This window comes from Trichosurus vulpecula, chromosome 1 (genome assembly GCF_011100635.1).
Source record: "Trichosurus vulpecula isolate mTriVul1 chromosome 1, mTriVul1.pri, whole genome shotgun sequence".
In the NCBI taxonomy this organism is placed as follows: domain Eukaryota; kingdom Metazoa; phylum Chordata; class Mammalia; order Diprotodontia; family Phalangeridae; genus Trichosurus; species Trichosurus vulpecula.
The window spans coordinates 348,632,761-348,659,362 of record NC_050573.1 but is presented as its reverse complement, the minus strand read 5'-3'; the positions used below and the strand labels follow the sequence as shown (position 1 = coordinate 348,659,362).

The 26,602-nt window shown below is 35.7% G+C and overlaps 1 pseudogene; it reads left to right on the top strand.

Annotated features, from left to right (window-relative positions):
• The first annotated feature begins 6,269 nt into the window (after window positions 1–6,269).
• LOC118838315 lies at window positions 6,270–6,919 on the top strand (annotated as a pseudogene).
• Window positions 6,920–26,602: the final 19,683 nt, after the last annotated feature.

Below are 26,602 nucleotides of genomic sequence, written 5' to 3'. Positions count from 1 at the left end.
GGAGATCATTATACATGGACTAACTTTGATAGACTTGGCTCCTCTCATCAAGGCAAGTTTCAATGACAGCTCCCGAAGGCTTATGACAGAAAAAGCTATACACATTCAGGGAAAGAATTATGGTGTCTGAATGCAGATTGAGGCAAACTTTTTGCTCTCTTTTCTTTCTTTCTTTTGGTTTCGTTTCTCCTTTCTCATGATTCATTCTATTGGTGATAATTCTTCTTTACAACTGGATTACTATGTAAATAAGTTCATTGTGAAGGTATAAGTAGAACCTACATTGGATTACATGCTCTCTTGGTGGGGTAAGTGGAAGGAGAGGGAAGGAGAGAAAATTTGGAACCCAAAATCTTATGGAACTGAGTGTTATAAACTAAAAATAAAAAAAAATTGTAAAAAAAAATTAAAAAAAAAAGTATTTACATTTTTCAGACTGTCATTTATCTTATGATATAAAGACCTTTTTCTTTTGGTCTTAAACTCACCCTGTGAAGTTTGAAAGGGTTTTTCCTCTGCATTTGAGTTTCTGGGATGCAATCAGTTGATGCATAGCCCTATAATATTCATGAATTTATAAACTTTAAGCTGATCCTTCTCAGGCTACTTTCTAGTTAAAAGGACCCTACAGTAGCACCACAAGGCATAATAGAATTTCCTTCTGAACAATTACAGTCTGATTGATAAGCAGGCATTTTGGGAGAGCTTAATTGAATCCCTACCACTGGCCAAGGTGATATTTCCCAATCTGTCCATACAAACAACAATGACTCATCTATAATCCAGTTTCAGCTTCATCTTGATCATAACTTATAAGGTTTTTATATAAGGGCAAAAAAGAGGAACAATTTATTGGATAATATTAGGAGGTGAATTTCATAACCTTTCAGTCCTTGTTAGTTGTAAATTGTACTTGTGTTTATCCAGGATATTGAGTTGTTAAGAAAGGAACCGTAAATTATGGCAGCTTCTTCAGCTAGATCTTTAAGCCTGGATAATGATGTAACATTTTTTCCTTCAAGGAAGAAAAATGGGAAAATGTAAAAGTTTTAATGATTCTAAGGCTGAGAAGTTTATTGAAGAAGAAAGTTAGATTTTCAGCTCATTTAATTAATTTTATAGAAATCTGAAAATGACAGAATCTCACAGAGTGTGATTTTTTTTCCGGTTCCAAAGAAGGTTGTGTAAGACTCTTAGACCTTTTACCTCATCATGATTACTTGCAGTTCCAGTGAACCTCATAGTCTCAACTTGTTGAATTGACTGGAATATGATAAATAAATTAGAACTGTGGGATTTCAGAGAATCTCTGTGTATACCTTGCCTCTTATTTTCCCACTATTTTCATTTCACAACTCTGTGGGGGCACTAAGACCAGAAATTAAGATTATGGGGTCATGGAATGTAAGTAATTTCCTAAAATTGCTCTGAATGGTCAAGTTGCAACATAGAGAGCCTTATCAAGTGACATGAGGCTCACAGAGGCTTTCCTTGGGTCCAACATTTTGAACAATTTCATCTAACACCCGGCTAGTGGTTTGAAGTTGAATGTAGAGTGAGAGAAACTTACTTAGTTATGTGGCTTTGAGAAAGTCACTTAGCCCTTTTCAGCCTTACTTTCTTCATCGTTAAAATGGGGGCAATATTAGCATCTACCTCATAAAGTTGTTACGAGGATCAAAGGAATGATGGATATAAAGAACTTTGCAAAAGATCTATATGACTATCAACTGGCAGTAGTAGTAACAAAAAGCATATTTGATGCAGGTGACTTATGAAAAGGAATAAGCATTTATTAATATATGCTGGGTATTCTGCCAAATACTTCATAAATATTATCTCATTCAATCTTTACAACAACTTAGGGTTGTAGGTGATATTTTGGCTCCATTTTACAGTTAAGGAAACTGAGGCAGACAGAAATTAAGTGATTTGCCTAAATTCACATAGCTTGTAAGTGTCTAAGGCTGAATTTGAACTTAGGTGTTCTTTATTCCAGACCTAATGACCTACCAACTTTTTTCTCTTGCTACCTCCTTATGACAGGAAAAATGGGCTTTAATGGATAGCATAGAAACACTCTATATGAAGAAAACAGTATAAAATCATTTAAAAGAGATGATAGAATGCATGGCAGTAGCGGGGAAAGAGTGTTATATAGGGAATCAGGAAACCTAGATTCTAGGACCAGATATGCTACTAAGTAGCTGTGTTTGTCCCAATTCGGGCAATCATTCTGTGTTTAAAAGAGATAAACTTCAATTATTTGGAAATTCCATTTCATTGGAAAATCTCTTTCTTGTCAGAATTCCATATAATTATGTAATAAAATTAAATTACAACTTAATTGATTTTATTAAACATTTGTTGTAATTCTATTAAATGCAAGGCATTACACTGAATGCTGGGGATAAAAAGACCAACAGGAAAGCCCTTTAAGGTCTTAATGTGCTCCAGAAAAGATGCAGGATGTATATAAGTAAGTAAAAACAAAACAATTTGAAGAGTAAGAGAACACTAATATGTAGGGGGATCAGGAAAAGCTTCTTCCAAGAGTTGGCACATGAGGTTAACCTTGAAGGAACCTAGAGATTCTAAGGAGAGGAAAACCCTGGGATTGCCAAACAAACAAGCAATAGAACTGAATGATTTTGTTTTGAAATATCTCAATTATCTAAAATTGTGTATGTCCTATATTTTCTAACCAAAAATAAATATCTGGCTTTTAGAAAATTCCTACTCTATACTGTAAATTGAATGCTTAGCCTAGTAAATCCACATTTGACCCATTATTGATCTAAAGACAATCTGTTTTTAAAAATGGCATTGATAGGAAGAGAAACCACACCAATGAAATCACAGCTTTTCCTCCAGTATTGAAGGAGTTAAAGGTAAAGTCAAGTTCTTTGTTTCTGTCTTGTGTTGTCTTAAATTGTTTTAACAAAGAGAAAGTAAATACAAAAAAGGTGAGATGACCCATTGTCTCTCCTATAGAATTTTACTATGACATACTTCATTAAGTCCATTTCTTCTGTGTAAGGATTGAAAAGAATTGTACCATTTCTTAGTAATGTTGCTTACTATCTATATGGTGTTGAGTGAGTTGTTTCCCCTCTCTGGGCCTTACTTTCCTCATTTGTAAAAAAATGGAGTGATGATTTATATGGTCTATGCCAACCCGTGAGTGATATTTGTTCAATTTTCTAAACAAGATAGATACTGAAATGCCCCTATACCCTTGACATGGCCTCAGAATTTCTATAAAGAACAATCATTGGGTTTCCCATTATTAAATTCAGGCATATTAACACAGAGAGACATATGTATGCACGTTATCCAATTAAATGCAATGAAACTCCCTGTGAAGTTTTGAGTTACCACAATTATTCCTCACAGTAAACCTTCACATATCTCTGTTACCTCCCATGGACATTATGTATTGGTTGGTATTGGATTTCTTGGTACTCTGTAGTAATTGAAAATTGCTTACCATTAAATTTATTTACCAATAAATCACTTGAATGGCTAGAGTTAATTTTAGAGAAAGGTGGGTGAAGTATTGAAATGCTAGACAAATATACTGATAGACCTTTATGCACAGTCTTATTAAGGCATTCTAAAGAGATCTTTGTCTCTCAGCACCAATGTAATATTACTTAAATGAAAAGTCATGTAAAAAGATCTAATACTTGGGAGCTTCACTAATTTCATAGCACTTTCCAAATGCTTTTGCATTTGCTCTCTTTTTCCCCTCATTTTTTTCATATGCAATATAAAGAGGAAAGAAAATTTTATTCCATTTTTACAATTGCAGAAAACACGAGGAAGGCATTTAAATAACTTTCCCCAGGTTACAGTTCTTATCTGGTACTAAATTCCTTTCTTCTATGAGTAGTATAAGGATAAATCAGGACTATCTGCTCCCTGAGATGGTCCATAGACAATGGGGACTGATCATCCCTCTTCAAGGATTACTACTGATTAGATGGCAGAACAGAGGCCATTAGACACTGCAAATGACGTAATAGAATTATCCTTTCCAAATCACTGAGGTTAAGGTCATAGTGTCCCCATGATCTGAAAAATCCACATGATATTTTTTGGTTCTCTCTTTGTACCAGAGAAGTCTGAATTATTATGGTATCAAAAGATAAGATATGTTGATTTTATACTGTGTTATGCCTATATTTTATACATTTCTGAATTTCTAAACCCATTTTGTGTTGTATGTTGGCCTTTGCATGTTATCTGCAGCTTCTGCAAAACTCCCCCCAAATTCTCATCTAATTGCTTATGCCAACCCATGATATAGCAAAGCTGTGATGGGAAAGTTGTGATATAGAAGTTATAACTGTAATAAAAGTATCTATTAAGCATCTACTGTATGATGAAAAGCAGAGGAAAACCACACTCTAGGGAGATATTACAAAAGTAATACATGCTCTACATGCTTAGGTCTCTAAACAATGAAGAGGAGATAGAGATTCTGTATAGGCTCTCCAAGGTCTGCAGTCTGTTCTTCATATCCCAGTTTACCATCCGTGCTAAAAGAATTCTTGTGTCACTTGCCTCCTTCAAAAGCTTCCAGGTCCTTCTCCGGTTTGAACAATTCAGTGTTGCTCTCTACACTACATTCTGAGGGAAGCACCTGGCATTTTTGAGTGGCAACCATAGTTTTTCAAACCCCTTTTAAGAAGCAATTTAAAAAAAAGTAGTCACCTTAGACTACAGGTGCGTAGAGGGAACCATAATGGTGCCAAACCCTGTGATCCTATACTTCTAGCTGCTTCTTTCCATCTCTTCTGCTCTACAACAAAACAGGGCAATGATCACTCTACTCTTCCTTAGCTCAGAGTAATTCTCCTAGGGAACCCTCCCAATTAAATCTAAATTAATTTATCAGACATGTATTGAGCCTCTACTATGTTCAATGCACTGGAGTGCTTTTTTGGATCATACAGAATCATAGTATCTCAGAAATGAAGAAACCTTAAATGTCATATAGTTCAACCCATGTCCAAACTCTACAAAATTCCCTCTTGAAGACAAGCCAGCAAATAGTCAAAATCAGGTTTTACTTGAACAGGAAAAAGGAAAGGGACAAACATTTATTAAGTGCCTACCATGTTCTAGGCAAAGTATGTTATAAATATTATCATATCTGATTTTCATAAAAACCCTGTAAATTAGGTGCTATTATTACCCTCAACAGTTGAGGAAACTGAGGTAGAGAGATACTAAATGACTTTTCCATAGTCATAGACATAGGAAGTATTTGAGGTTGTATTTGAACTAAGGTCTTTCTGACTCCAGCTTTATCTACTATACCATGTAGCTGCTGTTCATTTACTGGTAGGGATCCCCCTGCCTCACGATATGAACATTCCATTTTATTTCATTGGTCTAAATGAGAGGATTTTTGTGTGTTTTTTTAAATTAAATTTGGGTCAAAATTTGCCTTTTTGCAACCTGTACCCATTGCTGCTAGCTCTTCTATCTAGAATCAAGAATAGAATCCCTCTTCCACATGACAACTCTTCTCACGTTTTATTTAACATAGTCATCAAGTCCCTCCAGTTTAAATATTCTTAATTTGTTCATCCTATCTTTATATGTAATACACCCAAGGCCCTTTACCATCTTGATATCCCTCCCTTGGATGATCTCTAGTTTATTAATGTCCTTCCTAAAATTTGGAACCTAGATCTGAGAACAATATTTCAGGTGATCTCACTAGGGCAGAGGAAAGGATGATAGCCTCACTTACTAAACTGAATTGCTCTTTGGTGTTGTATATAGGGCTTTTTATTATTGAAAATCTTTTAAAAACTGCATAATTTTAGGAGGTACTTGATCACTTAAACTTGCAGAGGTCATGGAAAGCATAAACAAGCAGGTGGCCATGAAGATAATTCTATTTTATGCTCCACAGATGTTGCAGAGTATATATTAGAGGAATCTCATAAACTTGTGACAAGATTGTCCAAATTAAGTCAATATTTACTTCCAACTACCAAATCTATAGCATTAAGGGAGGTGGCAATAGCAAAAACTATGTTGGAAAATGAAGTTCCAGATTGTGTGGAAAAATGGAAATCTTGGAGTCACAGGACATGGGTTCAAATATTCCATATGACATTACTACATGTGTGATCTTGCAACTCAGTTTCACCTTCTGTAAAATAACAAGGCAGCCCTAGATGTTATCCAGTTCTAAATCTCAGATTCTGTGAACATAAAATACTTTCCAGTTCTAAACCTGTGATTCCATGTTTAATAAGAATCCTAGGGTGTTAACTGTCACCAATCATGGTTGTTGCAATACAGCACATGCGGGTCACACAGGAATACCTGTAGATCACCTAGTGGAAAATATTGTTGCTGCTGAAGAGGTGCTTTCAGAAAAGTTGTCTGACAAGTGGGAGAGTGTAAAAATTCTACACCTGAAAAAGGAAAAAAATCTCTTCTCTTTCCAGGCTTTTCTTCATTTGTCTCCCATTTGGGTTCTCAGAAAAATAAGAAGCAAAAGCAAGGCCAAAAAGTGGCCACCAAGCCTGCTCAGACTACCGTGAAGCCTGAAAGTGATTGTTCTTTGGATGGTCATGACCTAGAGGCAGAAAAGGAGGAACAAAGCATAGCCTGACTTTGAGGATGAGATTCCACAGCTAGTTCCAATTCAAGCAACATCTCCTCAAAAGCACCCAGGGCTTCAGAAAGCAGCCCTAACAATGAGTCTACAGTAGACAGCCTCATTCCTGAAACACCACAAGCTAAAACTCCTGGTAAAAAAAGAAAGGCCTCTAAGACTCTGGAGAATCCAGAACAGGTTACCAAAGGTACCATAAAGTTGAAGAAGACTCCAGCCACTGGCAAATCTAAGAAACCAAGGATCCAAATCCCCCAAAACCTGAGAAAGTAATTTCTCAGTAAAGGTCAAAGCCCTGGAATAGATTCCCAAGAAGGTAAGAGGTCATTTACTACTCATAATAAAGTAGGGGAAATTGAATGGCTTTAAAAATCTATTTTTTCTTGCTTTTCTAGTTACTTCATACAATGAAAAAAATAAATGGATTTCAGTGCCTTATCTATGTGCTTCAGTTCCCTTAATTAGCCAAAGCATTTGCTCCTGAGCCAGTCTTCCTCATGTGTTTAAATGTCTATTTCACTAGTTTTCTTGCAAATGTTAACTTAAGCCTTATGACTTAAACTGTTTCTTGTCAGATTTAATGCATTTGTTTACTATGCTAGTAACTCAAAATAAGTCTGATTATTCCTTGAAAGCACTCAGTGAATTGATACAAAATTAACGAAGGCAAGAAGAATGCTATTTGCATTCGTAAGACTTTTCCCCTTTCTCCTTTCCCATATTCCTTCTTCACAGCTTAAAGGTCCCAAGCTTGTAAGTGAGTTAGTCATAGAGTTAGTATATTCTGAATAGACTAGATCTAATGGCTGAAAATACTGTTTTGTTTTTTTCAACAGTAAAAATGCATTGTGTTTGCATTCTTGGAATTTCACTATTTGTGATTGAAACCAAAGACAGAAAAATAAATTTATGTGCATTCATCTCAGTCTTCTACCTTTTATTTTAGTTTGACAATCCCTGAAACTAATAGGTCATTTTTAAGAATTTCCACCCAGGAACCATTTCCCAATTAGGCATAGTTTAAACTACAGGTACCAAAATTTAAAAAAACAATCAAAATAATGAAGGAACCACTATAAAGTTTAGACAGTTGCTATAATCTCTTTGGACTACCAAGTCTTCTGGTAGTATGGCAGTATATTTCTAGTCAATAGAATTTGCATATATTTTGCTTTTTTTGTCTTAAACTTTCTTACTTCTAAATAAACATGATTGGAAAAAAAGAATCCTAGGGTGTTCATAATTGACCAAAATAGATTTTCAGTTTAATTTTGATAACCATTGTTTGTCATTAAGGGTCATTCTGGCTTGGCATTTTTTTTTGTATTGGGTCTCCCAGTGTCTGTTAAGTAGCAAGATATTATTTCAGAGGGTATTATGGGAGAGGAAATATGGGGCACACATTTGGGGCATTGCTTTTGTATTTATGTGTAACTACTCAGTGGGAGTGAAAAATGATAAGATCCCTCAACTTAGAGTAAAAACAAGGCAGTCAGCCATTGCACTGTAGTTTGCCCTGTCATAAGGATACTGTGGAGATGTCAGTAATTTTCTGCCCTATAAGAATTAAGGTCCTTATTCTACTCACATTTTTCCTCCTCTTTAGTTTTATTGAAAATCACATGTTGACAAAGTACTCTAAAGACCCAACACCAAAGAACAATTTAATTTAGTTAGTGAGATAACAATTAGTTTTTTATAGCCAGGGGAAGTCAAGAAGTAACAAAAAATCAGAATTGTTGTAGCAGGTCAAGAGAAAACCTGATATCAAATTGGGACATCAGCAACAAACTATAGATGTGGGACGGTTGTAACTTGTGGCTGGGAGGACTACAAAAAGACTTGGACTGAATGGAAATACTTGTACATGGGACAGAAGAGTAGGAAAAGATGCAATGAAACTGGTAACTGTTTTTGACCAGATATTGCTTGGCCATGGAAGGAAGGTTGACTCTGCAGTCAGAGAACCTCAGTTCAAACCCTATCTCTGATGCTTGCTACATGGGCAACTTTGGGAAAATCATTTCACTTCCATAAGTCCTCAGGTCACCTACCTGTAGTATGAGAACATTGAGCAAGAAGGCCTCTGATGTACTCTGAGTTCTAAGTCTCTCATCATATGACCTCCTTGAAGATATCAGTCATGTTCAGTTGCTGTTTGCATTGACAATTAGCAACTTTTGGTCAACAACAATTATTTTAGGTCAAACAGGAATTATTAATACAATGTATAAGAAGAAATGTGAAGTAATATTGAGTGAAGAAAGCAAAAACAAAAGAAAAATATGCAAACTGACAACTATGAAAAGACAACAATAACAAGGGAAAAATGCTTTTGATGGTCTCTCAAGTTCCTTCTCTGAGATTCTATGCCTCTGTGAGATGGATCAGTATTATGTGCATGGTGGCTAATGCAAACTCTGAGTCTCCAACAATGACTTTGAGATTTATCAACAGCAACTCTGCATAGGCAGCATATTAAACATGTCTAAAATATGGGGGAAGAGAGTGAGGAACTATTTTAGATTGGGTATACCAAGATATGCAGTGATAGGATTTGGGAAATGTGGGCCCTAAGGTATGAATTTTTTTGTTCTTGGTCAATTTTGTCTATAGCCAGGGAATGTATATTGTTTCTTTGTTTCCTGTAGGTTTTGAGCTCTGAAAGTTCTACCAGTCATAGCTGCCCAGGGCTGTGTGAATGCCTGAGCAGAGATGAGGGCAATCAAATCACCTGGGAAGACTTAAGTAAAGAAAGAATTGTCAGTCGGGCTTAATTGATTCTTAGTAAAGCACCCTTCCTGAGATGCTCCCTTCCAATGCGGTGTTAAGAAGAGGAAAGGAACTTCAGATGCTTAGGTAGTTTGCACCTTCCCCCTTTTTTAAACCTAATTTCCTTTTAAGAGTAATAAGAAAGTCAATACACATTGATGAAGTCTGGTTATGTGTTGTTGTTGCTTTTATAATGGAGGAGAATAAGACAGGTGAATCTGTAAATTCCCTCAGCAAATGTGACTGACTCAAGAGTAACTGGATGTGTTTTGCCTGATTTTCTTTGAATTTTTGATGTAATTCACTACTAATATAAGTTAGAGATGAAGCATTAAACAAATTTTGCTTGACTTTTCAAATAGCTTTTTAAAGATCCTAAGTATGCTCTTAAGATGAGTCACTAACAACTAGGTCTAACATGTATTTCACTGGACCTCACCCCCACCCCAGCCCTCACAAAAGCAACTCCAGTCAAAAATAATGTAAAAGTAAAGTAAAATTTTAAAATATGAGTAACAGTTAAATAAGGTGCTAGGCCACAAAAATGCCAGGTTTCTTGGCCAATACATTTTTGCTGACCAGAGAGAATGATATAACTATTTTCCTTCAAAGACATTAGTTCATTTTGTTGGAGAATGCACGTTGGACAGGGCATCCTTTCATGATCTATAACTTTGAAGTGTTTTAAGTAGGTCAGGCTATAGATTAATAGGAGGTTCATAGGAAGAAGAGCCTATTTAGTAGTGAGAAAAAGCATAATCTTTCATCTTCTTTAATGTTGTACTTGGAGCTTTCCCATGTCCATTATTAGCCAGTTTTGTTTTAAAATGGTGTTCTATTTTTATATCAGGTCTAGACTATATCACAGAAACATCCATTACAAGTATTATTTTGGCAGCTTCATTGTGTTCCTTTATTACAGGTCCTAGGAAAATGGCCTTGGAAAGGTAATTTCATTCGTGGAAACGAACTCCATTGAAAATACAAAGTAATCTCTATTATTATCAGACAGTGTTAGCCTTGGGTTTAGTCCTTTTTTATACTCCTTATTCTACCTTTTTAATTTTTCATGAAAAACAACCACATAGTGTTCTTTTCTCTTCTTATTAATTTTCTTTTCTGAGAACATTCTAGCTGCTTTTATTGCTAAGTGCAGTTTGCATAAAACTGTAAATACTGCATGCGTTAGTAATAGAAGAGTAGATAGAAAGAGCCTTCTGAAAAAAAAAAACATGAAGAACCTTGAAGGCTAGGGAGGGTGAATAATTACTTGACATTTGAGAAAGAAACAGTTAATGCCAGGATACAGACTAAACATGAATAGTGGGCGATGTGACTGTGGGTCTTTTAGAAGCAAAGTCATTGTTTGGACTATTGCTAAAAAACAGATCTTCAGTCAGCATTGTACTCATGTAGAACTTTTTTTCTAGGAAATCTAGGTATTAAGTAGTTTACACAGATCAGAGCTGAGATTAAGTCCCTCAAGTCTTTGTTTGTTGTTCAAACTCTCCTCATATATAAAGCATGTACTCATTTCATGGCCTACAAAGGTCATGTCCTTCATCCTAATAATTTGGGTAGAGAAGGGGGCACAAATTGTTAGCAAAGGCAGTATCTTTGTATTTAGAAAACCTGATTCAAATTGATTTTTACAAACTGTGTGACCTGGGGCTAGCACTTACCCTCTCTGATTATCATGTTCCTTATCTGTAAAATGAGGTAATTGTATACTTCATGTTCTCTGAGATATCTTTCATTTCTAAATCTTGATTTTATCATATCAATTGAGCTAAAGCCAGAATGTGAGATAATAAAAAGAACACCAGATTGGAAATTCTAGCTCTTGCTCAGCTACTAACTAGTTATGTGACCTTGTACATGTTTATTACCAGCAGGTCTCAGTTTCTTCACATGTAAAATGAGAGGGATAGATTGGGCAATCTCTACTCTTCTTTCTGAAAACCTTTTTTTTTTTTTTACTTTTAAAAGACTAGATCTGACCTTCCAAGAAGGTGAGTCACCTGAGAAAAGACAACAGAGCAGCTTAGCTATTACTGCATCTGATTCCAAAGGGTGAGAATGGAAAAATCAAAAGCTTAGTTCATCTATTTTTCCTGTGATAAATGGAAATCAAGTTTAACAAGGTGACAATAATATCTGTTAGACTATGTCTATTTAATTGCTCTGTTCTTAACACTGCTTCGAAGAGGCCATTTTCTCCTCCTAGGGAACTGATAATTATCTGACTTCAGTTGGGTCCCATATTTTCTATAGTGGGGTTAGGCAGGTTTGCTTATTCAAGTTTTACCCTGGGCCAACCACTGACTGGCTAAAATCCTCCTGCAGAGATGAAATTAAGTACCCCGAAGAGAGGATAGTTTATCTGAAATCAGTCTCTTCAAAAATGTGATTCTGATTTACTTGTTCTAATTTTAAATTTTAAAAGAGCTAGAAGGGCCTGAGGGAGAGAGGGAGGGAGAGAGAGAGAGAGAGAGAGAGAGAGAGAGAGAGAGAGAGAGAGACAGAGAGACTTGACTCTAATAAAATATTTCCATTTTTTTATCCTAAAAGTTCTTCCATGCATAGGACTAATTCCTAACCAGCAATCACTGACTCACTTCTAAGTGGGTTAGGTCTATTTCTTTTTTCCTAGGAAAGATCCTCTCGCTTCATTGACAGATATTCAGAATGATTGCCTTTTACCTGTTCTCTCTACCAGCCTCTCATGCCTGGATCCTCTCCGTCTTCTCTATCTCTCTTTCTCTTTGTTTCTGTCTGTCTGCGTGTCTCTCTCTCTCTCTTCCTCTGGCCCTTCTACCTCTTTTAAAACCTAAAATTAAAACAAGGAAATCAGAACAATTCCAAATAAACTACCTTCTATACTAGGTAATTAATTTCATCTCTGCAGGAGGATTTTAGCCGTCAACGTACTGCCAGGCTCAAATTTAAAGAAAGGGCCCAAAATAACCTTACGATGGAAAACATGGGACTCTAAGGAGTTCAGTTAATATCAGTTCCCTGGGAGAAGAAAATGGCCTCTTCTATGCAGAGTTAAGACCAGAGCATATTAAACAAACATAGCTTAACAGATGATTGTCACTTCTTTAAACTTTATTTACATTTATCAAAGAAAGAAATGAACCACACTTGATTTTTACCTCTTACATCCTCTAGTTACCTTCAGATCTCAGCTAAAACAGGACTGTTATATGAGGCCTTACATGAAAAGTTACTACTCGAGCTACTACTGTCTTCTTACCCAAATTACCTTATTATATGTATGCATATGTATACTTATATGTGTATATGTGTGTCTGTGTGTGTGTGTGTGTATGGGTAGGTGTGTTTTAGACACACATAGAATCATTTTAAATTCTTTCAAAAATTCTTCATTCTTTTCCAGAAATTTTAGTTAAGCCTGTGCCCAAGCTATTTTTCTTTGAGGCTTTACATGTGTGTATTTTGGAGTCATTTTTTCTAGCTTTGTGTCTTGAGTGTCCATATCACCATAATAGCTATTTATGGTGGGATTCTTTTTTGCTTATTTAATCACTCTTCCATCTACTTCCTAACCTTCCACTTTATGTTAGGGTCATGCTCTGTACCCTTCTTGAGGGACTGTCTGAGTTGAGCTTATATCCTATTGAGTCCTTCTGCTGCATTTTGGAGGGTATTGTTTTATTATAAAATCTCAGAGATAGCTCAGGCTGAGGACCTACAACCTTTCAGTGCTTCCAAAGGAGGGTACGCCCTTGCGAAATCTGATTAGAGTCTTCTTGGTCTGAGCTCAGCAAGTTTTTGAGCTGATTTTGTTTCTGGACAACAAACGTGAGCTTCTTCCTGGTTGGAGTTTCAATAGACTGCTGTTGGACTCATTCATTATCAGACATCTAGGAAGTGCTATGGGCTCAGAATGAGCAAACTGCATTTTCCCTTTTGGTCTGGATTTCATGGTTATTCTTCTTCAGGTTTCAGATAGCCCTTTAAACTATAACTGAGACCCCTCTTGAACTGGGGGCAGTAGCCCAAGTGCTCTTCTAAATTTGTTCCTTTATCAGTCCACAGCTTAGGGCCTGTAATCATTCTTATACCAGAGCATTACCCCTCCTCAGTCTTCCCTGGATCTGTGACCCTGAACTGAGTAATGAATAAAAGAACTGTCAATTGGCAATGGGTCATTCATACAACACAAGACCAAGTCCTCCCTCTATTGGTCTGGAACTTTTCTTTTTGCACTGTTGCACGTCCTTGTTCTGCTTTCAACTTTTACACTGGAAGGCTTGAATGGCATGTTCCTGACTAGACTACAGTCTCCAGTGTCCACAGATTTCACTATTTCACTATGCTGACTTGCGCTTGAAAAATAACTATGATTTTTTTCTTGGATTTCCCCATAAGGATTTATCCTTCTAGTTCATTTTCTATACCTCCATGAAGGACTTGCATTGGAGAGTCCATCTATAATTTTTCCTGTCACTCAGTCATCTTCGTTCCTCCCACAATTTCACACACACATACACACATGTATATATGTGTGTATATACATATATATGTATACGAAACACACTTATGTGTGTTCATATAACATATACATGTGTATATATTTAAATAAAATTTACTTATTTTAAAATTTACTTAGATATATATTCGTTGTTTGCCTAGACAGACTGTAAGCTTGTTCAAGTCAGGGGCTGATATATATTTGTTTGTGTAGCCCAGATGCCTTAGAATACATGTTCATTGCCTGATACAATTTCCATAATGAAAGACAAAGCAGTAAAAGACAGCCGCCTTGTGAAAGTAGAAGGGATGAAGAACATACTCACAGAATATTAGGGAGAAATTAAGAGAGCACATAGTCCATGGATATGCCAGTGCAAAGAAAGAAAATACATAACCATTGGCAGATAAGGCCACAAAATGGCCAAGATTTTGTTTGTTTACTTAATAGATTAATTTCTTGAAAGCCCAAAGAAACCCATCAAACCATTTCTTCTCAGCATATATATTTTTATATACAGATTTGTCTGTTACTGCATAGGTCCCTTCAAATGTGAAATGCCTTGATAACATATGGCATTATCCTTTTACATCTTAAGCAGAAGATCAAATGCTAGGTAATTTCGGTATCAACAACAACAAAGAAGAAACAACCCACCAATAAATTAAAATTTAGCATTTCATAAGAACCTCTTAACTTCAATTAATCAGCAATTTATTTTACTGTCTATGGTGTACCTAGCCCAGTGATGTCCATTGTGGAAGAGAAAGAGAAGGAAGGTCTATGGCCCCTTTCCCTACATGAATTTAGGCCAGGATATGAAAGGTGGATAGAGAAAACACTAACTAACAAGTCAACATATATGAATAGTAATAGATTGTAATAGAATTACTCAATCTAATCTACCAAGCATTTATTAAGCATCTCCAATATGCAAAACACTGTGCTACAGATTGGTGATACATAGGCAAAGAACAAAACAGTTGTTGTTAAGTTGTTTCAGTTGTGTCAGACTCTCCATAACCCTATTTGAGGTTTTCTTGGCAAACACAAGATGCTGGAGAATTTTGTCATTTCCTTCTTCAGTTCATTTCTGGTTGTAGAGCTGAGGAAAACATGGTTAAATGATACCCTAATTCATCACTTTTATTTTATACCAAATTATAAGTGTTCCACAAATTGAACCCAGGATTATACTGGAAAACATACAATGAAGAGATCACTGGACTTGAAATGCAAAGACTTAGTTTTGGATGCCTGCTGTGCCACTAATTTGTGACCCTACTCAAGTCACCTCAAGTCTTTGATCCTCCATTTTCTGCTCTGTAAAATATGATCATATAGTATATAATTATATTATATACATATAAAATAGTATGATATATTACAGGAATGCATCTTATAATATTTTACTATTTATATCACAGGGCAGTTGAAAGGAAAGCACTTTAACTTATACAAAATGCTATAAAAAGGTGATCTATTTAACTTAGCTGCCAATCATATATCAGCACTATCCCTGCTTTCATTCATGCCCCTTTTTCCTTTTTTAAAAAAACAAAACAAAAACAAAAAAAACCCAAAAAACCCAAACTAATTTGTTTTGAACTTAAATACAAAAAGAGAATAAAAAAGTTATTTCCATGTACAAAGCATAAGATAAAGAGAAGATTAATATAAAAACACGAATTTCCATTTCAGACTGTTTCCTTTGTTTTGAAAAGCTATGCAATAAATATTACATATTGTTTTCAAACTACCCTGCTTTTCTTCTTTCTTCAAAGTTTTCTTTTGTTCTTTGCTGTGCACTTTTAATTTTTTCTCCATCTCTCCCCAGCCCACCATAGAGAAGGCTACAATTAAATGCACACACGCATGTCTGTGTATGTGTATGTATATGTCTTTATCTATCTATCTATTATATATATATACCCACACACACATATATATACATATATTATATATATATACGTATACATACACACATGCATATATATATATATATATAAAAATCCATACTATACATACTTGTATTTATCATTTCTTCCTCTGGTGATGGGTAGTATCTTCCATCACAGATCTTTTGTAGTTGGTTTGGGTATTTCTGATACTCAAGATGATTCAATTATTAGTCATTCAAAGTTGTTCTTAGGATAATACTTCTGTTCCTATGTGTAGCATTTTATTGGTACTCTTCATTTCACTTTTCATTATGTCATGGCAGTCTTTCTAAGTGTTTTTCTAAAATCAGCCAGCTCAGCATTTCTTGTAATACAGTAATATTCTATCATAATAATCAATGATAACTTGTTTAGCCATTCCTCTGTTGAGGAGCATTTATCATTTTAGACAATGTGATAGGTGTAAGATGATGTCTCAAAGTGGCTTTAATTTGAATTTTTCTAATCAATAATGACTTAGATCATTTTTTTCATATGGCTACATATAGTTTTGATTTCTTCATTGAAAAATGCCTGCTTGGCTGTTTTCAGAGGAATAAATTAAAGGTATCTATAGTCATATGAAAAAATGCTCTAAATCATTATTGATTAGAGAAATGCAAATCAAAACAACTCCTAGGTACCACATCTCACCTGTCAGATTGGCTAACATGGCAAAATAAGAAAATCATAAATGCTGGAGAGCATGTGAGAAAAATGCATTTTTGGGCTAATGCATTGTTGGTGGAGTTGTGAACTGATCAAACCTTTCTGGAGAGCAATTTGAAACTTTGCCCAAAGGGTTATAAAAATGTGCATGCCCCTTGACCCAGCAATACCACTTTTAGTGCTGTATCTCAAAGAGATCACAGAAGTGGGAAAAGGACTTGCATGTCCAAATATATTTATAAGAGCTCTTTCTGTAGTGGCAAAGAATTGGAAATCAAGAGGGTGCCCATCAATTGGGGAATGGCTAAACAAGTTGTGATATATGAGTGTAATGGGATACTGTTGTGCTATAAGAAATGAGGAGCAAACCGACTTCATAATAACCTGGAAAGACATAATAACCTACTGAGTAAGGGGAGCAGAACCAGGAGAAAATTACATGCAATTACAGACACACAATATCTCTGATGACTAACTTTGATAGACTTGGCTCTTCTCAGCAATGCAAGGTTCTAGGACAACTTTAAAAGACTCATTTGTATAAACTAATGTCTATCTATCATCTATCTATCATTTATCTATCATATTTCAATCTATCCTCTCTCTCTCTCCCTCTCTCTCTCTCTCCCTCCCTCTTTTTGTTTTGTTTTTTGTTTCTGTTTTGTTTCTTCTTTCTCATGGTTCATTCCATTGGTTATAGTTCTTCTTTGAAACTTGACTATTGTGAAAATATGTTTAGTGTGAAGGTATATATAGAACCTATATCAGATTGCATGCTGTCTTGGGTGCAGAGAGGAGAGGAGAGGGAGGGGTAGAAAATTTGAAACTCAAAAACTTGAGGAGCTGAATGTTGTAAACTAAAACTAAAAATACATTAGTAATTAATTAAAAAAAGAAAAAGAAAACTGCCTGTTTATATCCTTTGACCATTTATCAATTGGAGAATGACTCACATTCTTATAAATTTGACAAAGTTCTTTATATGAGATCTTTATCTGAGAGACTACCTATAGAATTTTCTCCCAATTTTCTTCTTTCCTTCTGATCTTAACTATATTTGTTTTATGTGTACAAAACCTTTTTAATTTAATGTAATTGGAATTATCTATTTTACACCTCACAAGGTTCACTATTTCTCACTTATTCATAATTTTTTCTCCTCTCCATAAGTCTGATAGGTAATATTTCCATATTCTAATTTTCTTTTTTTCATATTCTAATTTTATTATGATATTTCTCTTTACATGTAGGTCATGTATCTTTTGATATTATCTTGGAAAATGGTTTAAGATATTGGTTTATGACAAATTTCTGCCAGACTACTTTTCAACTTTCCCAACAACTTTTATTTTTAATAAATAATGAATTCTTATCCTCAAAACTTAAATCTTTACATTTGTCAAACACATTATTACTATAATTCTTTACTACTATGTATTGTATGTTTACTCTTTCTTAGTCAATAACAGATAGTTTTGTTATTTATTGCATTATAAAAATCTGATACTATTAAACCTACTTCCTTTACATTATTTTCATTAGTTTCTTTGAAACTTTTGACCTCTTGTTCTTCCAAATGAATTTTATTATTTTTTCTAACTCAGTAAAATCATTATTTTTACTAATTTAATTAAGATGGCATTCAATAAAAAGATTAGTTGGGTAAAGGTGTCATTTGTATTATATTGACATTCTCTACACCTGAACAATGAATATTTCTCCAATTATTTAAATCCGACTTTATTTACCTAAAAAAAATCATTGTGTAATTATGTCAATGATTATGTAGTTCCTGGGTCAGTTTTGGCGAGTCTATTCTAAGATATTTTATATTGTATACAGTTATTTTAAAAGCGGTGTCTCTTACTATCTCCTTGCAGGGTTTTGTTGGTTATATATAAAAATTTTAATCATTTATGTGTGTCATTTTACATCCTATTAGTTTGATAAAAATTATTAATTGTCTCAACTAACTTTACAGTTGAATCTTCAGCATTTTCTGAATTTATCATCATATCATCTGCAATGAGTTTGTCATCTTATTTCTTATCCTAATTTTTTATTTTTTGCCACCTTTTATTGTTATCATTTATAAAACAATGTTGAATAATATTGGTAACACATGATGTGGTTTCTCTTGTTATCTCTTTTAATTAAATCTATTTTGGCTTTAACTTTGACTTTAACTTTGCTTTTTTGTTTACATCAGCTGAATCATAATAAATTCTACTTTGGTCCTTTTTTTTTAACTCTGTGTGTATCTCTTATTTTTAATTGTGTTTCTTTCAAACAACATATTCTCAGATTTTGATTCATAATCCATTCTGCTGTTTCCTTTTTATGATTAAATTCATCCCATTCACATTCAAAATTATAATTACTAGTTGTATATTTCCCACCACCTTATTTTCTGTCACTATTTGTTCTTCTTGCTCTATTTATCCTATCTTTCAAGAGTCTAATTTACTTCCATCCACTACCTCAATTTACACACCCCTCTCAGAATCCCTCTTTTATCCCCTCTCCCCACTCATCTAATTTTTTATTTGCATACCTTTCTAAAAATCCCTCCTTTATCCCATGTCTTCATCTTCTTATTTCTTTATAAATTTCAAAGACTTTTATACCCTTCTAGATGTATATGTTTTTCTCTCTTTAACCCAGTTTCAATGAGAGTAAGGTTCCAGCAGCACCATCCCTCCACACCAACCTGCTTCTTCTGTATAGGTTCTTCCTTTCACACATCATTTGTATGACATAACTGTACCTTTTATCTCTCCCTACCCAGTTTTATTTAGAATCAACCTATCGTACTTTGCTAAGCCCAGGACTTTCTTTCAAACTACCCAAGTAATAATGACAGTCTTAAGAGTACTGATAACATTTCCCCATATAAGAGGTAAAGTTTGATCTTATTGAGACCCTTATAATTGGTCTTTAATGTTTACCTTATGTTCCTTCTGAATCTCATATGTTGAATTTTCCATTGAGTTCTATGTGCTTTTTTATTTTATTTTTTGGCACAAATACCTGAAAGTCATTCAGTTCATTAAATGTCTTTTTTTCATTAAAGATTATACCCAGATTTGCTGGGTAAGTTATTTTTCATCACAACCCTAACTCTTTTGCTCTTCAAAATATAATGTTCCAAGATCCACAGCAGTTTAATATTGCAACTGCTAGTCTTGTGTAATCCAAACTGTAGTTCCATGGTATTTAATTTTTTTTTCTTTTTTTTTCATACTGAGGTGTTTTTTTTAAATTTTTTTTTAATTTAAATTTATTTATTTAACATATTTGGTTTTCAGCATTGATTTTCATAACAGTTTGAATTACAAATTTTCTCCCCATTTCTACCCTCCCCCCCACTCCAAGATGGCTTATATTCTGGTTGCCCTATTCTCCAGTCAGCCCTCCCCTCTATCACCCCCCTCCCCTCTCATCCCCTTTTCCCTTCCTTTCTTGTAGGGCAAGATAAATTTCTATGCCCCATTGCCTGTGTATCTTATTTTTTAGTTGCATGCAAAAACTTTTTTTGTTTTTGAACATCTGATTTTAAAACTTTGAGTTCCAAATTCTCTCCCCTCTTCCCTTCCCACCCACACTCCCTAAGAAGTTGAGCAATTCAACCTAGGCCACACACGTATCATTATGTATAACCCTTCCACAATACTCATGTTGTGAAAGGCTAACTACATTTTGCTCCTTCCCAAACCATCCCGCTTTAGTGAATTTTCTCCCTTGACCCTGTTCCCTTTCCAAAGTGTTTGTTTTGATTACCTCCACCCCCATCTGCCCTCCCCTCCATCATCCCCCCCCCTTTTATTTTCTTTTATCTTCCTCCCTCTTCTTTCCTGTGGGGTAAGATACCCAACTGAGTATGTATGGTATTCCCCCTCAGGCCAGATCTGATGGGAGCAAGGTTCACTCATTCCCCCCTCACCTGCCCTCTCCCCTCCTCCCACAGAACTGCTTCCTCTTGCCACCTTTATGCGAGATAATCCACCCCATTCTATCTCTCCCTATCTCCCTCTCTCAGTATGTTGCTCTCTCATCCCTTCATTTCATTTTATTTCTTTTAGATATCTTCCCTTCATCTTCAACTCACCCTGTGTCTGCTCTCTCTCTTTTACACATATATACACATATATAAAAACACATATATATATATACATACATACACATACATACATATACACATAGATATATATATACATACACATTCACTTATATATATATACATATATATATATATATATATATGCATATTCCCTTCAACTACCCTAATACTGAGGTCTCATGAATCATACACATCATCTTTGCATGTAGGAATGTAAACAAAACAGTTCAACTTTAGTAAGTCCCTTGCAATTTCCTTTTCTTGATTACCTTTTCATGCTTCTCTTGATTCTTGTGTTTGAAAGTCAAATTTTCTATTCAGTTCTGGTCGTTTCACTGAGAAAGCTTGAAAGTCCTCTATTTTATTGAAAATCCATATTTTGCCTTGGAACATGATACTCAGTTTTGCTGGGTAGGTGATTCTAGGTTTTAATCCTAGCTCCATTGACCTCCAGAATATCGCATTCCAAGCCCTTCGATCTCGTAATGTAGAAGCTGCCAGATCTTGGGTTATTCTGATTGAGTTTCCACATTACTCAAATTGTTTCTTTCTGGCTGCTTGAAGTATTTTTCCTTGATCTGGGAGCTCTGGAATTTGGCGACAATATTCCTAGGAGATTTCTTTTTGGGAACTATTTGAGGAGGCGATCGATAGATTCTTTCAATTTCTATTTTGCCCTGTGCCTCTAGAATATCAGGGCAGTTCTCCTTGATAATTTCTTGAAAGATGATATCTAGGCTCTTTTTTTGATCATGGCTTTCAGGTAGTCCAATAATTTTTAAATTATCTCTCCTGGATCTATTTTCCAGGTCAGTGGTTTTTCCAAGGAGATATTTCACATTGTCTTCCATTTTTTCATTCCTTTGGTTCTGTTTTATAATATCCTGATTTCTCATAAAGTCACTAGCTTCCACTTGCTCCAATCTAATTTTTAAAGTAGTATTTTCTTCAGTGGTCTTTTGGACCTCCTTTTCCATTTGGCTAATTCTGCCTTTCAAGGCATTCTTCTCCTCATTGGCTTTTTGGAGCTCTTTTGCCATTTGAGTTAGTCTGTTTTTTAAGGTGTTGTTTTCTTCAGTGTATTTTTCAGTATTTTTTTGGATCTCCTTTAGCAAGTCATTGACTTGTTTTTCATGGTTTTCTCGCATCCTTCTCATTTCTCTTCCCAATTTTTCCTCTACTTCTCTAACTTGCTTTTCCAAATCCTTTTTGAGTTCTTCTATGGCCTGGGGCCAGTTCATGTTTTTCCTGGGGGCTTTTGTTGTAGGCTCTATGACTTTGTTGTCTTCCTTAGGCTGTATGTTTTGGTCTTCTTTGTCACCAAAGAAAGAATCCAAAGTCTGAGACTGAATCTGGGCACGTTTTCGCTGCCTGGCCATATTCCCAACCAATTAACTTGACCCTTGAGTTTTTGAGTGGGGTATGACTGCTTGTAGACTAACGAGTTCTATGTTCCACGTTTGAGGGGGAGGTGCCAGCTCTGTCAGACCCACACTACTCCTTCCCCAAGAACCCCCAGTCCAGACTGGGCTTAGATCTTCAGCAGGCTGTTGCACTCCTGCTCTGATCTGCCACTTAATTCCTCCCACCAGGTGGGCCTGGAGCCAGAAGTAACAACAGCTGTAGCTGCCCCACCTCCGCTGCCCCCGGGGCTGGAAGCCGAACCGTGAACTCCTTCCACTCCTGTAGTAGCTTTTCCCACTAACCTTCTCCGCAGTCTTTGGTGTTTGTGGGTCGAGGGGTCTGGTAACTGCCGCAGCTCACATATTCAGGGCGCTAGGGCCCCCTCAGCCCGGCTTCTGGTCTGGATGGTCCACACCGCTCTGGCTGGGTGGTGCTCCACTCCGTTCCCAGCTCCCAGCTCCGTGTGGAATAGACCTCACCCAGAGACCATCCAGGCTGTCCTGGGCTGGAGCCCTGCTTCCCTCTGCTGTTCTGTAGGTTCTGCCATTCTAGAATTGGTTCAGAGCCATGTTTTATAGGTTTTTGGAGGGACTCGGGTAAGGAGCTCACTCTAGTTCCTGTTTACCAGCCGCCATCTTGGCTCCGCCCCCTTAAATTTTTTTTTTCTTGTTGCTTGTAGTGTTTTCTCCTTAACCTGGGCTTTGAAACTTGGCTATGAAATCCCTGTAAGTCTTCATCCTGGGATCTCTTGCAGGTGGTGATTGATGGATTTTTTTCTATTTCTACTTACTCTCTCATTCTCAAATTTCAGGGCAAGTTTCCTTAATAATTTCTTATAATATTGGATCAGGACTCTTTTTTATCATAACTTTTAGGTAGCCCAACAATTTTTGTACTTTCTCTTTTCAATCTGTTCTACAGATCAGTTGTTTTTCTAATGAGATGTTTCACATTTTTTCTATTTTTTATTCTTTTAATTTTGTTTTATTATTTCTTGTTTTCTTACAAGCTCACTAGCTTCCCCTTGCCCAATTCTAGTTTTCAAGAATTTATTTCCTCCTTTAAGTTTTTGGATCTGTTTTTCTAATTTGTCGACTTACTTTACACAATTTTTCTTGATTTTAATGGATTTCTCTTAGTTTTTTCCTAATTTTGACTCAATCTCTCTTATTTGATTTTTAAGTCCTTTTAAGTTCTCTGAAGAATTCTTTTTGGGCTTGTGACCATTTGACAATCCTCTTTGAAGTAGGAATGGCTTTTTTAGCTTCACTATCTTTCTCTGAACATGAACCCAGATCTTCTCTATCCATGGTTGTCCATGGTTGGGTTCTTTCTCCTTTGTTTACTGATTATTTTTTATTTTTTAGCAGTTTATTATTGTAATTGGATTCTAGTCCTGAGATGTGGGGAATGGTGTCCCAGGCCTCCCTCCAGGGACCCAACATCAAGCACTCCTTTCTACCCCTAAACCATGCCTAAGGCCTCCAACCATGCTGTCCTAGAAACAATCTTGCTCTCTACAGTAGCTCTCATGACTGTGAACTTTAGCTTACCCTTCTGTCCTCAAACTGAATCCTGAAATCAGGAACTCTGTTCTTCTTCAAGTGCCCACTCCTCTTCACCCACAGTGGCAGCCTGGACTCCATTTGGTCAACACACCTGTATTTGGCATCAGTGACTGTAGAAGGCCCTTCATTCTTCCCCTACTCAGCTGTCTGACCCCCACGCTGTCCATATGGTCGAAATTTGTTCAGCCAAAGCTTCTGCGTGTCCCCATACTTTGTTGTTGATTTAGTGGGTCTGCCTTAACATGTTTTCATCTGAGTTGGGCCAAACCTTTTCCCTGTACAGGCCAAGTATTTCTTGAGGTCCTCTCAGGTTATCTTAGGAGGAAAACTGCTTTACCTTGACTTTGAGTCAATGTTTTGTCTTATTTGTGGAGAAAATTTGGAAAGTGTGGAATTTTCCAACCTACTTCTTTATCTTTCAAGAATCCTCCCTCCCACTTTATTCTTTATGTATGTTTTAAAATCTAATGTATTTTCACCTACATTTATTTCTTCTGAATCCATAGTTGTGATTACATTGCTAAAAGGAACATCCAGTATAGAAAATTCCTCTATTGATGCTGATTGGCAATTCATCTAAAATTTATAGTCTTAGAAAGTTTTGTAGGGGGCTGCAAATATAACTGTCAGTGATTTTGTAGATGATACATGTCAGAGTCAGGAAGGGAAACCAAGCCAAACCTCTATGAAATGTTGCATTCCTTCTCAGTGACATACAAATTTATAAAAATTGGGAGGAGGGAGAACGTTTTCATTAAAAAATTCAATGTTGTATGTTCTCTCTTCAATATGATACGGATATAGCAAAATCCAAAGTTTTACTTTATTATGTTTTAATTTTAGATTTTTTTTGCTCAGTTGATTAAAAGATGATGCCACAAGGCTAAGACCAAGAATTTCATTCCTCTATCAGTCCTTTATTTTTGTATAGAAAGCCTTACTTATTATTAGTTCATTGCTACATAGTAATTCATCCTCTAGAAATCACTCTTTTGGTAATAACCCTGAGAAATAGATAGCATTTGATATCATTATCATCCTCAGTTTTTATAGATGAGCAAGCTAAGGCTCAGGAAGGGAAGGAGACAGATTTTGCACTTAAATCCAGATTGTCCCACTCTAAGATGAGTGCTCTTTCTTTCATGTGACAATTTGCTCTTTTACTCTACCTGTTGTAAGTTTTGCCAGCCACTTCAGGGGGATACAAGGAACAAGAGTATTGATGATAATTCAATCAAAACATTGCCACTAACATAAAAACATTTTAAAGTACGTGCCCTACTAAGGTCAGGTTAGTAGGAAATCTCTGTACATAAAGGACAGTACATTCATTTGGAGATAAAGCACAAAATATCTCCAAAGTCATTAGCTTTAGAGATGAGCTCAATTAGACATTTCCAAAAGTTTTATTCCTGCCACCTCTAACAAAGAGAGAGGAAATGTTTCCTTCTAAGTATCCAGAACTTCCAGTATGCTTTTTTTTGAGAAAGCATTAACTGTCTCGTTAAAGCAAATGCAGCCAGCCATGTAATGACTAATAAATTTCAACTTGTAAATTCAATAAAGTGCAATGCTGTGAATCGGTTCTGTCAACTTAACCCTCTTTGACTTATGTTGTATAATCACGGCTTTGAATAACCTCCATTTCAGTAACAGTTTTGCAGTCTGAGTTTAATTTGATCCTCTGATGAATTTCATAACCCCCTTTCAACATTTTATATGTTTTGTTCTTCTCCTCAAGAAACAAGCCATTTGCATGTGTGTGTACACTCATATTCACATTCCCAGAGACATAAGGCTTACCCTTATAATCTTGATTTATTCTGTGTTGTGTGAAAGCTGGCTTGAGGGAGAAAACATAGCTGGTAGATTGTATTAGAGGAAATTTGAATGGATCAGGAGGGAATTATAAGGAGAAAAAAACAATTTCACTTTAGGTATTGGAGGCCAGGGGATAAGGAAGCATTGACCTAATTCTCAAACCCATAAGTGTAAACTCAGTCCTAACAAGGGGACTATATGCCTGAGGCTGGACATGGATTGACAGCTCCAGTCCAATGCCAGTCACTTCAAAGCTGCCGCAGCCACCAGAGGCCTGTTCACTGAGAGCAATTGAGAAGGGTTTTTTTCCCCTAGCACCATTATGGAAAGCCCAGAAACTTCAGTCAAGTAATCTTATCTTAGGGCCAGGGGAATTCTCTTCATCAATCTTGGCATACAACATCATTCATATTTCTCCCATTACTCTCCCCCACACTCAGTGCTAATACTAACAACATATTGCTGTGTCAGACTCAGAATATCCCAACAATATCTCTAGTACCTTACCCTCTCCTTCTCTAACATCCTATGTGCCACAGTTATAGTTAGTAAATGTAGTGGTAATGTCATTAATATTGGGAGGGAGAGAGAAAAAGGTGAATGTGTCAGATTTTTAGATGCTCTGCCTCAATAATCAATGTAAAAATGCAATTTTTCCTCTACTTGTTGACACTGCAGAGAAATTCTGATTATTTATAATTATAATGAAATCAGATGTTAAGGTTATGGATTTTGAGAGTTCTTTTTAAAATTATGCTATAAAGACTTCATCTCTCCAGTTAATTTAATGAGGAGTAGTTGTGGCACAGTGGAAAGCTCACTCATTACAGAATTAAGGAATTTGAATACTGGGTTTGCTGCTTGCCTCCTGTGTTAACTTGGACAAATCATCTGACTTCCATAAACCTCAGTTTTCTTATTTACAAAGTGAGGGCATTGGACTAGATATCTTTTTTAAGTTCTTTCTAGCTCTGAATCTATGATCTCATTATTATCTCATAGTTCTTTTTCTGCATTGGTCATATTTTATTAAATATTGGCTAATTCAGCTGTTAACACAATATGCATAGACTCCTAAATATTGAAATAGAGATATTGGTGGTCCTCTTACTTTACATCTAAAGTTTTTTCCAGTTCTAAATCTTTGATTCTAACATCCCA